The sequence below is a fragment of the Rhinoderma darwinii genome, unplaced genomic scaffold (genome assembly GCF_050947455.1).
Source record: "Rhinoderma darwinii isolate aRhiDar2 unplaced genomic scaffold, aRhiDar2.hap1 Scaffold_729, whole genome shotgun sequence".
Taxonomy (NCBI): domain Eukaryota; kingdom Metazoa; phylum Chordata; class Amphibia; order Anura; family Rhinodermatidae; genus Rhinoderma; species Rhinoderma darwinii.
Window position 1 is genome coordinate 299766 of NW_027464290.1, and position 12085 is coordinate 311850.

The 12085-nt window shown below is 42.7% G+C and overlaps 2 non-coding genes across 2 annotated transcripts; one reads left to right on the plus strand and one right to left on the minus strand.

The window, feature by feature from the left end:
• Window positions 1–6172: 6172 nt before the first annotated feature.
• On the plus strand, window positions 6173–6369 carry LOC142729627 (U2 spliceosomal RNA). Its single transcript, XR_012878395.1, has one exon. It is a non-coding gene; the product is annotated as a U2 spliceosomal RNA (small nuclear RNA).
• A 1393-nt stretch (window positions 6370–7762) lies between these two features.
• On the minus strand, window positions 7763–7954 carry LOC142729600 (U2 spliceosomal RNA). Its single transcript, XR_012878379.1, has one exon. It is a non-coding gene; the product is annotated as a U2 spliceosomal RNA (small nuclear RNA).
• Between the last annotated feature and the right edge of the window lie 4131 nt (window positions 7955–12085).

Here is a 12085-nt window from a genome sequence, read left to right on the forward strand (position 1 = left end):
GCCCGCCACAATGGACCTACCTGTGTACACTAGATGGATGTGATGGAATGTACTGTCGTCCCTACATTTCAAGAAGGAGTAAGAATTGCAGTTGCAACAAAGCCTTGCTTGCCTACAAAGAGAGCAGCAATTTGGATTTGTTACTATTTTATCTAGAAGAATAACAAACTGTGCAAGGATGGAGGTTGTAGGAGCAAGGAGAAGTTGTCTGTAAAGTTGGTGGATGCTTATTTTCCATTTTGCAGTCCCTTGTCTCCCTCTTGTGGCCTCCTGGAGGCAACTAGCTGTGCAAAAAAAGACAGCCTGGCGGCCGGCTGTTGCAGTGTTGCCCTCTCAGGCAACACTGAGTGACTGACTGAGCCGCACCGTCTTATATAAAGTTCAGACGGAACTTTGCACGTGTCATAGTGGAGCCCTGAGGAGCCAGAGCCAGCTTTCTGACATCATAATGGGGCCTCAGAGATAAAAGCCTGGGCCCAGGCAGTGTTGGTCAGTGCTGCTCAGCAGGCAGCACTGGACTGGACTGGATTACAGCTGATACAAGGTGTGAAGGAACAAGGGGTGGCTGTGGGCATGCACTTGCTGCCGCTGCCAGTGTTTATCTGCATGGCAACAGGGCATTTGGGCGTTGCCAGGAAGGCGTTTTTATGTAGATTCCTCCTCTTTCAGCACTGCATTGTGGTGCAAGCAAAAGAAGCAAATCCTGTCTGGCTTCCTCTCCGGCCTTTATTCACCTCCCGTGTAGCTGTGAGTGTGTGAGCCTGCAGGGCCCCATGGAATTGCCTAGAAGTAGGCTGAATCGCTGCAAGGGCTGAACAGCAGTATCGGGCAGGCTCGGGCAACGCGCGGCCCGTTCGGGTTATCGCTTCTCGGCCTTTTGGCTAAGACCAAGTGTATTTATACAGGAGGTTTTTAGTCGGAAGGTGCTCAGGTACACTCTCTCTCGGCCTCGGGGGATCGTCCAGGTTCGCCTGGACTTCACCCCCGTGCTGCTATTTGGGAGAGAGGCTTAGTCCTGAGCAACGAGTTGCGATCCCCCCCCCCAGCCCTTTGGTGTGTCTCCTTAAAGCCAAAGGGCGCAGCGCAAGCTGTGCGGTACCGACCTGGCCACGCAAATGGCAGGCGGACCTGATGCGGTGCCGGTATACGCCCGGTTGAGGAATACTGCAAGATTTATCTTGGCAGAGGGTGGAGGCGGTCCTCGTGGTCTCAAGTTCCTTGTCCACGATATTTTGGAAAAGCGGTTGGCGGTCCACAAGAACGAGATTTTGGCGATCCAGGACTACCCAAGGCGTGGAGTGTACGACGTGACTTTTATGGGAGAAGGAATCCTCCGTGATGCCATGGGAAAAGCTGAGAGGCAACAAGGTGAACTCATGGCCTTGGGAGTCCAGGTAATTGAACACGCTTTTGAAGTAACCAAACTCGTAGTGATTAAAATGTATTCCCCATACGTGAAAGATCAGGAAGTGGCGGCGTTTCTTGCTGCATACTTTAAGAACGTTAAGCTGCTGGGGAGAGTTATGAACGAGTGCGGTGTGTGGACCGTCAAATGGAAATTTATTGTTACGCTAATAAAGGACCCCTCCACCCAAGAAACGAAGCTACCACCTGCTCGTTTTAAACTTGGGAATGTGAATGGCGACCTCTATTTCTCAGGAATGCCAAACTTCTGCAGGGCCTGCGGTACCTATGGACATACCAGTTTTAACTGCGATGTCACCTGCAGGAACTGTGGAAGTAAACAACACACAATGAGAGAATGTACAGAAGAGAAAAAATGCAATTTTTGTCAAAAAACTGGTCATCTTTATTATGCTTGTCCACATAGGTACCGAGGCGAAGAAGATGAGCAACCCGAGGTGCCCCCACGTGCTCCACCAGCAGAGCAGTCCCGTCCTCAAGGAGGAGAACAAGCTGTTGCGGCAAAAGAGCAGAGAGGTACCTGGGCTTCAAGAGTACGGCTAGCCGAAGCCAAAACAGGTGCCTCTCAGCCAGCGACCTCAGGGGATAAAAATGAGCCCAGCGCCAAGGAAAAACGGCAGGCCAAGAGGAAGGCAGAAAAGGAGCAGGCCATCGATGAACCTGTGGCATCCCAGACGGCTGGTTGCTCAGGCGGTGCCGGGCCTGCTCCTAATCCTGGGTCTCTAGAGACCGACTCGGAAGGAGAAGACTGGGTACAGGTGGGTCCCCGTAAAAAGGGGAAGCAAGAACGTGCCAGTAGGAGGGAGACAGGGGAGGAGCAGATGGATACGTCCGTGCGGAAAGATGTGGCTCCTCCTGGGACCCCCTCCTCGCCTGCACTGGTGAGGAGGACGGGCACTGCTCCCTCCGTATTATCGGACACCCTGCCATGCGCACAACCTCCCCCTCTAGACCGGCCTTCACGGGCCCAGGGGGGAGAGGCGGGGCCCTTGGGGGACCCACCAGACATGGACCCAGTCGGTCAACCGAGAGAGACCCAGGTGAGGCTGTGCGAGTCTGGGCTCCCCGTGTACGAGGTGAGTGTTGCTGGCTCAGCTCTCAGCGACAGTAGTTCTTCTCCTGCCTCGTCCCTCTTTTCAGTTGAGTCGGATGAGGGCGGGGCCATGAGTTCAAGTGAGGTTTCGGGTATTGCTGGTGGAGGAGCAATCTGATTTTAAGTACGCCTATTATTTATTATTTTAAAATCAGAATTTTGCTTTAACTCTCCACGATGTCTGAGCTCATGGGAATCTCCCTCAACGTGAGGGGCGCCAAGTCAAAAGTGAGAAGGGTTGCTCTCTTCAATTTTTTATCTTGCCTGGCAGCCTCTGTATTTTTCCTGCAGGAGTGCGGCATTCCCCATACAATGAGATATGAAAATTACAAAAAGGATTGGAAGTATGGTCCATCCGTCTGGTCTGGATCCAACGAGTCCAGATCAGCAGGGGTCGCCATTCTTTTTAAGGGAAACGTTTTAATTGATTTTATTCAAGAAATCTTACCAGGACGTATTTTAATGGTTAAAGCTTTTATTGATGGTGTAAAGTGGCAGTTTTTAAATTTTTACGGATCACCAGAAAAGAGCGAGGATGCTGGAGATTTTACCGCTTTTTATCAACACATCTGAGCCTTTTATCCTCGCAGGTGATTTTAATTGTATCCTGAGAGGAGAACGCCGGCTTACCAACAGTACGAGTAGGAACTATGACAAGACCTCTGGACTGCTCAAGGATATCGTGACTGATTTTAAATTAAAAGACATATACAAAGAATGTAACAGGAGCAGTCCAGAGGAAGCCGGCGTTACCTGGAGCAACGCCACCTGTAGCTCCAGGATTGATTTTATCTTTTGTTCTGAAAATTTACTGCCTTTTAATTGTGAAGTTTTAACCAATGTGTTTTCAGATCACAGGCTTTTATCTTTTAAAGTAAAGCATGATCTTAATAATATTGTATGTAAAAAGTCCTGGAAGATGAATGTTTCCCTTTTAGACGATCCACAGGTTTTAGCAGATTTTATTGAATTTTACCAAGAAAGCAGGCGGGTAAGAGACACACGTACTCCCATCAGTGCATGGTGGGAGAAAATGAAAGATTTTTTTATTAAGAAAAGCGTGGCGAAAGCCAAAGAGAAATACGCTTTTTTTAAAATTCTCAATACCCGTCTGCAGACCCTGTACAAAATGCAAGATCATGACATAGACGTTAAAGATGACATCACCAATTTGAAAAAGGAGATAGCCCAGTGCCTGGAGCAGAAAGGTAAAGAGATTATATTCCGTTCAAAAATACAACATGTGGAGGAGAACGAGACCTGCTCCAGGTACTTTTTTAAGAAAATAAATAACAAAAAGGCAATTATCAAAAATATAGAAGGGGTGTCAGATGTACAGGGTCTTTTAAGTAAAGTTCATGAGTTTTACACTGACCTTTTTAATGTTAAGACTGTGGATCATAATTTTATGCGTGACTCACTGAAGGAGATTACTACTGTTTTAGACCCTGTCTCCCAGAATTTTTTATTACAGGAGCTGACGGAGCAGGAGGTTTTAGAAACTGTTAAGAGTTTTAAAACAGGGAAAGTTCCCGGACCGGACGGTATACCCAGTGAGTTTTATGTAAAATTTTATGACATTTTAAAAGAGGATCTTTTTAACCTTTTTTCTGATGTTTTTAATTCCAAGATGCTGCCTAAGTCCTGGCGGAAGGGTGAGGTCTCCCTGCTGTATAAGACGGGTGACATCGCAGTTTTAAAGAATTGGAGACCAATAACCCTTCTAAATAGCGACTATAAAATTATGGCTAAAATATGTGCAAATAGATTAAAAGCCATAATACCCCACATTATACACTCTGACCAGGTGTGTGGGGTGCCAGGCCGCAGCATCTGGGATAATTTAAACCTAATAAAAGACGTGATTGAGGACACGAGGTCTAGAAAAGGTAAATTAGCCATTTTATCTATAGACTTTGAAAAGGCGTTCGACCGTGTCTCTCATTTTTATCTTTTTAAGGTTTTAGAACGTATGGGTATACCTGAAGGATTTTTATTATCTATTAAAGCCTTTTACAGAGAATGCACCAGCAAAATTTTAGTGAATGGTTTTAAGACACAGGACGTATTTTTAAACTCTGGGGTGAAGCAGGGGTGTCCCTTGTCCCCACTGCTTTTTATATGTGCATTGGAGCCTCTGTTATGCGCAATTCGCCGCGATAAGTGTATCCGTGGAGTCCCCCTGCCCGGGGGAGGCGGCGTAGAGGCTAAAGCAGTGGGGTACATGGATGATGTGGCGGTTTTATGTAGGGACGCCCTGTCGCTTCAGAGAACCCTTAGGCAAATCGAGTTTTACTGCTGTGCTTCCGGTTTTAAAGTAAACTTCAGCAAGAGTCATATTTTAAACATAGGAAGCATGGCTCTTAGAGATATACCGGTTCCTGTGTCTGATAATATTAAAATTTTAGGTGTCTCCTTCAGTGAGTACGACAATGGTTTTATCAGTTGGGACATGGTGGCGCAGAAGGTAAATCAAAAAATATGCATGTGGAACATGAGGAAGCTTACCATGGAGGGAAAAATTTTAATAATTAAAATGATAATTTTACCTTTGCTTTTATACTTAAGCATGGTTTTCCCTCCTCCCACGGTTTTATTAAGAAAAATTACTAAAGCTTGTTTTACCTTCTTTTGGAGTTCCAGAATGGAGAAACTTAAACGTGAGACGGTAATGAAAATCAAACCAAAGGGTGGCAAAGACTTTCCAGATTTTAATAGGTTTCTTTTAATCAAGTACTTTTGTTTCTGTCTTAATTCTCTTTTTAAACAACATCATTGGTCTTATTTTCTACGTTTTAATACTGGGTTTTTTATGCGAAGGATGGGGTGGTTTGAAATTGTTTTAACCTCACCTTATGCTTTTAATCTACCAGCAAATTACGTGATTTTAGAGAAAATAGTGGCCTTGTTTAATTTTAAAGGGAAAAATTTTAATGACATGATAAACAGTAAGAAACTTATAAAAGACATAAGAGGAAATGAAGTCGTCACTAATATTGAAAATTTTAATAATGAACGCTGTGCTTTTATCTTCAAAATGGTTAATGTGTTTTATCTTTTTAATACACAGATGGACCTGGCCTGGAGCTGCGTTCATCAATGTCTTCCATGCCGGGCATTCCAATTCAGGAGAGGATTCACGAGGTCTGCTGTCTGTCCGAGGGAAGGCTGCCAGGCTGAGGAGACAGTGCGTCATATTTTTTGGACTTGTGATTTTACAAAACATATTTGGATAAAGATATTCCCTCTAATGAAGAAGATGGCAGACCTAAAGGACTTGAGTTACGAAATGATTTTATATGGACTCTTTGGATGCCCAACCGCGAACCAAAAGACTATTGCATGGAAGACGATGAACTGCGTAAAAGAAGCTCTGTGGAAGGCCAGGAACATCCTGATTTTTAAGCACGATGTTTTATCTGTTGACGATGTTTTAGGTCTTTGTTTTAGCGAGATGTACATTTATTATTTATTAGATAAAAAAAGAAATGCCACCCTTTCAAATAAATGGTTTGTAAAAGAATGGAACTCCAATATATAAGAATTTGCCACCATGTCCCCTTTTATGTGTTTTTATGTAAATTGATTTTATTACTGTAATTCATTGTAAAAAGCTGTAATTTATTGTAAATGTTTTTGAATTTTAAGTAATAAATCATTGACACCCCCGCGAGGGGGTAGCCAACTGAAAAAAAAAATCTGTTCTTATCAGTTTAATATCTGATACGTCCCCTATCTGGGGACCATATATTAAATGGATTTTTAGAACAGGGAGATGGAAATAGAGCTTGCTCTGTCCACTCCACGCATTGACCTGGTATTGCAGTATTTCCAGGACCGGTGCACCCTTTCCTTATGTGTTGACTAAAATCAGATTCCAAAAGTGTTTTTTGTGTTTGCCATTGTTTCTGTCTTTCTGAAGGGATCTCCCCTTTTAATCCCATTATTTCAACACCTGTTGGACAATGCATGAGTGATAATGAGCTAATTGATTAAATGCAATTAATGAATACATTGCCACCTCTTGTTTTGTGTCGTCTGTGTGTCTGTGTTTCCGGCATTTCACATTGGAACAGCTCATTCACCTTCCTTGTCTTCTCTCTGCCCTCCCTTTTAGGTAAGTTAAAGAGCTGCACCTGAGCCAGCCACTGATTGATGCAGCACCACAGTCAAATAGTGGAGTGGAGTAGGGGAACAGCAAACAGCCATTAAAGCCGCCCGCCCGCCACAATGGACCTACCTGTGTACACTAGATGGATGTGATGGAATGTACTGTCGTCCCTACATTTCAAGAAGGAGTAAGAATTGCAGTTGCAACAAAGCCTTGCTTGCCTACAAAGAGAGCAGCAATTTGGATTTGTTACTATTTTACCTAGAAGAATAACAAACTGTGCAAGGATGGAGGTTGTAGGAGCAAGGAGAAGTTGTCTGTAAAGTTGGTGGATGCTTATTTTCCATTTTGCAGTCCCTTGTTCCGTCTGAACTTTATATAAGACGGTGCGGCTCAGTCAGTCACTCAGTGTTGCCTGAGAGGGCAACACTGCAACAGCCGGCCGCCAGGCTGTCTTTTTTTGCACAGCTAGTTGCCTCCAGGAGGCCACAAGAGGGAGACAAGGGACTGCAAAATGGAAAATAAGCATCCACCAACTTTACAGACAACTTCTCCTTGCTCCTACAACCTCTATCCTTGCACAGTTTGTTATTCTTCTAGGTAACATAGTAACAAATCCAAATTGCTGCTCTCTTTGTAGGCAAGCAAGGCTTTGTTGCAACTGCAATTCTTACTCCTTCTTGAAATGTAGGGACGACAGTACATTCCATCACATCCATCTAGTGTACACAGGTAGGTCCATTGTGGCGGGCGGGCGGGCGGGCGGGAGGCTTTAATGGCTGTTTGCTGTTCCCCTACTCCACTCCACTATTTGACTGTGGTGCTGCATCAATCAGTGGCTGGCTCAGGTGCAGCTCTTTAACTTACCTAAAAGGGAGGGCGGAGAGAAGACAAGGAAGGTGAATGAGCTGTTCCAATGTGAAATGCCGGAAACACAGACACACAGACGACACAAAACAAGAGGTGGCAATGTATTCATTAATTGCATTTAATCAATTAGCTCATTATCACTCATGCATTGTCCAACAGGTGTTGAAATAATGGGATTAAAAGGGGAGATCCCTTCAGAAAGACAGAAACAATGGCAAACACAAAAAACACTTTTGGAATCTGATTTTAGTCAACACATAAGGAAAGGGTGCACCGGTCCTGGAAATACTGCAATACCAGGTCAATGCGTGGAGTGGACAGAGCAAGCTCTATTTCCATCTCCCTGTTCTAAAAATCCATTTAATATATGGTCCCCAGATAGGGGACGTATCAGATATTAAACTGATAAGAACAGATTTTTTTCTTTTGAATTTAACTAAGTCTAATCAAACTAATTTCTTAAGAACAAGGTCTAGTATAACATCTTCCAACAACTAAAGTGCCATGTGCTCTGTGCTCTTCTTTTCCCTAAACGTTTCTTGTCTAGCAGGTAATATAAATACAGTTCACTGATTGCTAATTTTATACACTCTTTTTCGCTAATATAATCTCTCTTGAACAATAAAATATTTCTGGTTTTCCATAGTGCGTTTTTTATGCAGTTTATAGTGCACCATAAAACTCTTTCTTTTTCTTTTGGCAGTGTCTCATGAATACCATAAAAAATCACTTCAAAGTTTAAAAAGCTAAGACCAGTTAAGAATTTTAAAAGTTCTCTGCATTCTTTCCAAACAGTCTGTGCAAAATGACAATTCCAGAATATGTGCAAGGTCGTCTCATCATAGCAGCATTGTTGTCTAGGGCAGACACTGAAATTGCTCAATCCCCTTCTGTGCTGGAAAAATCTGGTGGGCAGACAGTCATGAACCATCATCCAGGCAATGTCTTTGTGGCTGTTTGTAAGGTAGGGTGCATTAACTTTTTCCCATATAGCAGCGCTTCTGTTGAAAGAAAAGTTAGAAATGGGTGTCATTGTATCTTTTTTCTTTATTTCTAGGGACAATTTCCTCGGATTTTTCAAAGTCTCCACCTCAAAGGACTCAAGGTTATGTTGTTTTATTACCTTTTCTAAAATAATATATTGCTTAGGTGGAAATATTAAAACTGGACTAGATAATGACATAGAAATCCACTTGCGTCGCCTAAAAATATGTCCTGCAGCATATCGTAAAAAATAGGACCAATTATTACATAAAGACACACTTTTAAAACAGAGGCTAAAAAACTTAGAATATAGAAAAAGTTTTACATTTGGCACATCTTTACCACCTTTACTAAGTGATTTAAACATTGTCTGTCTATTTAGCTTTTCAAATTTCGAACTCCATACGAATTGGAATAGCATTCTTTGAAGTTTTTTAACAGTTAACTCATTCGGTGGAAACACAAAACTCAAGTACAGCATAATCGGAAGCAGAATGGCTTTTATGACAAGAATTTTCCCACTCAAGGTAAGTTTTCTCAACATCCATAAATCTATTTTCTTTTGTAACTTGTTTTTTACGTCTTCCCAGCTTTGCGCACCATTATTTTGTTGATCGAAGATTACGCCTAAAACTTTAATTTGGTCGGTTTGCATTTTTAAGCTAGGCATAAAAAAATCAGTCCAATCTCCAATCGTAAAACAACTACTTTTGTCAATATTAAGTTTAAAAGCAGAGGCTAGGCAAAAAAATTCTGTAATTCTTATCGCTCGCCTAAGGGCAACCTGTGATGAACAGAAGATAGAGATATCGTCCATATAGCCCATGGCTTTAACTTCGTTCCCACCACCTCCGGGTAGGGGAACACCTCTGACAACCTTGTCTTTTCTGATCATTGACAGAAGCGGTTCAATGGCACATATAAATAGTATGGGCGACAAGGGGCACCCCTGTTTAACTCCTGAGTGCAGTTTAACTTCATCTGTTAGCGAGCCGTTGACTAATATTCTGCTAAAAGAGTTTTTGTATAAAAGCGCAATTTGTCGTATAAAAGCATCTGGAAAACACATCTTTTTTAAAACTAACCATAAAAACCTATGAGACACACGATCAAATGCCTTCTGAAAATCTAATGACAAGATGGCTAAATTCTGCTGTCTATCTTGCTGGTACCAAATTACATCTCTGATGGTGTTTAGATGTTCTGTCACACTTCTCCCTGGTACTGCACAAACTTGGTCCATATTTATAACTTGGCTTAAAACCCCTTTAAAACGGTTAACTAAAATTTTGGACATAATTTTGTAATCCACGTTGAGAAGCGTAATTGGTCTCCAGTTTTCTAACCGAGATTTTTCCCCTTTTTTATGAATTAGGGATACGAGTCCACTTCTCCAGGATAGTGGTAGCAGATCACTTTTAAAGGCTTCCTTAATAACAAGATAAAAGTCCACACTTAAAATGTCCCAAAATTCCCTATAAAATTCTACGGGAAGACCGTCAGATCCCGGGGTTTTTCCATATAAAAAGCTTTTGACAGCAGCATGAAGTTCTTCAGAAGTAATGTCCTTACATAACATTTCTTGGTCGGTTTTGGATAAAGTGCAATCTAGAGTGTTAATAGCATCCTCAGTAAAAGACAAGTCTATAGGTTTGTCGTTAAAAAGTTCTTGATAAAAGCTTTGAGCTTTGGCAAGCATGCCGTCTGCTGTTGTTTCGCCTTCCAGCTCCTTGATCATCTCTTTGGCGTTGACGGTTTTTTTGAAGAAATATCTAGAGCATTTCTCATTTTTCTCAAGAATTTCAATTTTTGAGCTGAAGATGATTTCTTTCCCTTTATTCTCAATTTCTTTTGCGATTTGTTCCTTTACATTTATAATTAAGTCTTCCATGTCTATACCAGCACTTCTAAGTTTGTAGTACGTTTGTAGCTTGGTGTTGAGTGTGTTGTGCCACTTCGTCTTCTCTCTTGCTCTCGCAATGCTTTTTTTGACAAAGAATTCTTTGATTTTATTTTTGGCGTATTCCCACCACTCTAGCATGGAAGCGTAATTTTTCTGTTTACTTTTTAAATGGTTATAATGGTTTAAAAAATCTGTCTTTATTGCAGTTTCTTGAAGTAGCGTTGTATTGAGTCTCCAGACTCCTCTGCCTTTGACAAGTCTGGGAACTTCTAATTGTGTCTGAATCATTTTGTGGTCTGAAAAAATATTGGAAATTAACAAAGATGATTTTGGAATAATTTGCTCTGTAACAAAAGTAAAGTCTATTCTGGACTTCGTAACAGCATTTTCCCAGGTGTAGCCCGGGTCAGATTTTTGCAGGTCTCTCCAGGTGTCTTTTAGTTTAAAGTCTATGAGCAGGTCTTTTAACTGTTTCTCTGTTTTGTCTTTTTTTGGCTCTCCAGTGCTACCTTCTCTCTTCTCACCGGATAAGATACAATTAAAGTCGCCAGCTATTATTAGCGGGGATGAACCAGGTAAGTAGCATTGTATATCCTCCAACAACTGCGACCTTTCTTCTTTTACAGGCGAGGCATAAACACAGAGAAGTCTTAAGTCCACCCCATGATGGGTTATATTAGCAAACAGAGCTCTTCCGGGCATAACTTCCTTGAATGCATTGACTTTGAACTCCTTAGACTTAAACAATATTCCAACACCGGTTGATCTGGTTTCATTATCTCCAGACCATATGGAATTGCCCAAAGTCCAATCTTGTCTTAGAGTTGCATAGTTCATGTCAAAATCTATTCCGCATTCCTGTACAAAAAAAATGTCTGAGTCCACTGTAGATAAATACGAAAATAAAGCGGCCCGCCTTGTCGGACCCTTTAGACTCCTCACATTGAGGGAGGAAATTTTAATGCTGTTTGCCATAGATTATTCGGATTAGTGGGCACTACTATCCGAATCTGACATGAAGCCCACTGGGGTGCAGGGGCTAGACACGTCTTCTGAATCAGAAAATTCAATATTGGCAGGATCGGATGGTGGGGGTTTTGCCGGAGGCGGTTTTGCTGGAGGTTGCTTTGCCGGAGGTGTCAGTTTAGCCGGTGTCACTAGGGGCTTATATTGAGGCGTGCTGGACCTTTTAGAGCCAACACTTGATCCCTCTTCCTCAGGTTTTCTTTTCCTCTGCACTTCTAGATCCATGGCTTCTTCCAGACTGTGGCCCTTGGCCTCTGTAGAAGATCTCTCCCCCACTTTGGCTTCGGGTTTCACCTGTCTCATGATCTTAGCCTTCTCTAGATCTTCAGAGTTTTTTGGGCCAAGACCTTTGGCTGCCACAGACGATCTCTCCCCTGCTTTAGCCTCAGGTCTCACAGGATCAGCATTCTCCAATCCATCAGGGCAATCCGACCAGACAGCCGGAGCACCCACGTCAGGTAAGCCTTCTCCTTGCGGAGATTTCGCCGCTGGCCTCTGCGCTGAAGATGTCCCAGCAGCCCCTGGCTGCCCTCTGACTGCATCTGCATAAGAGCCAGTTTTCTTCAAAGGGCAGTCCCGAAAGGCATGCCCTGGTACACGGCAAATGTTGCAGACCATCACATTTGGACAACTGAAAGTTGCGTGGCCCTTCTGGTAACACTTTTTACAAACT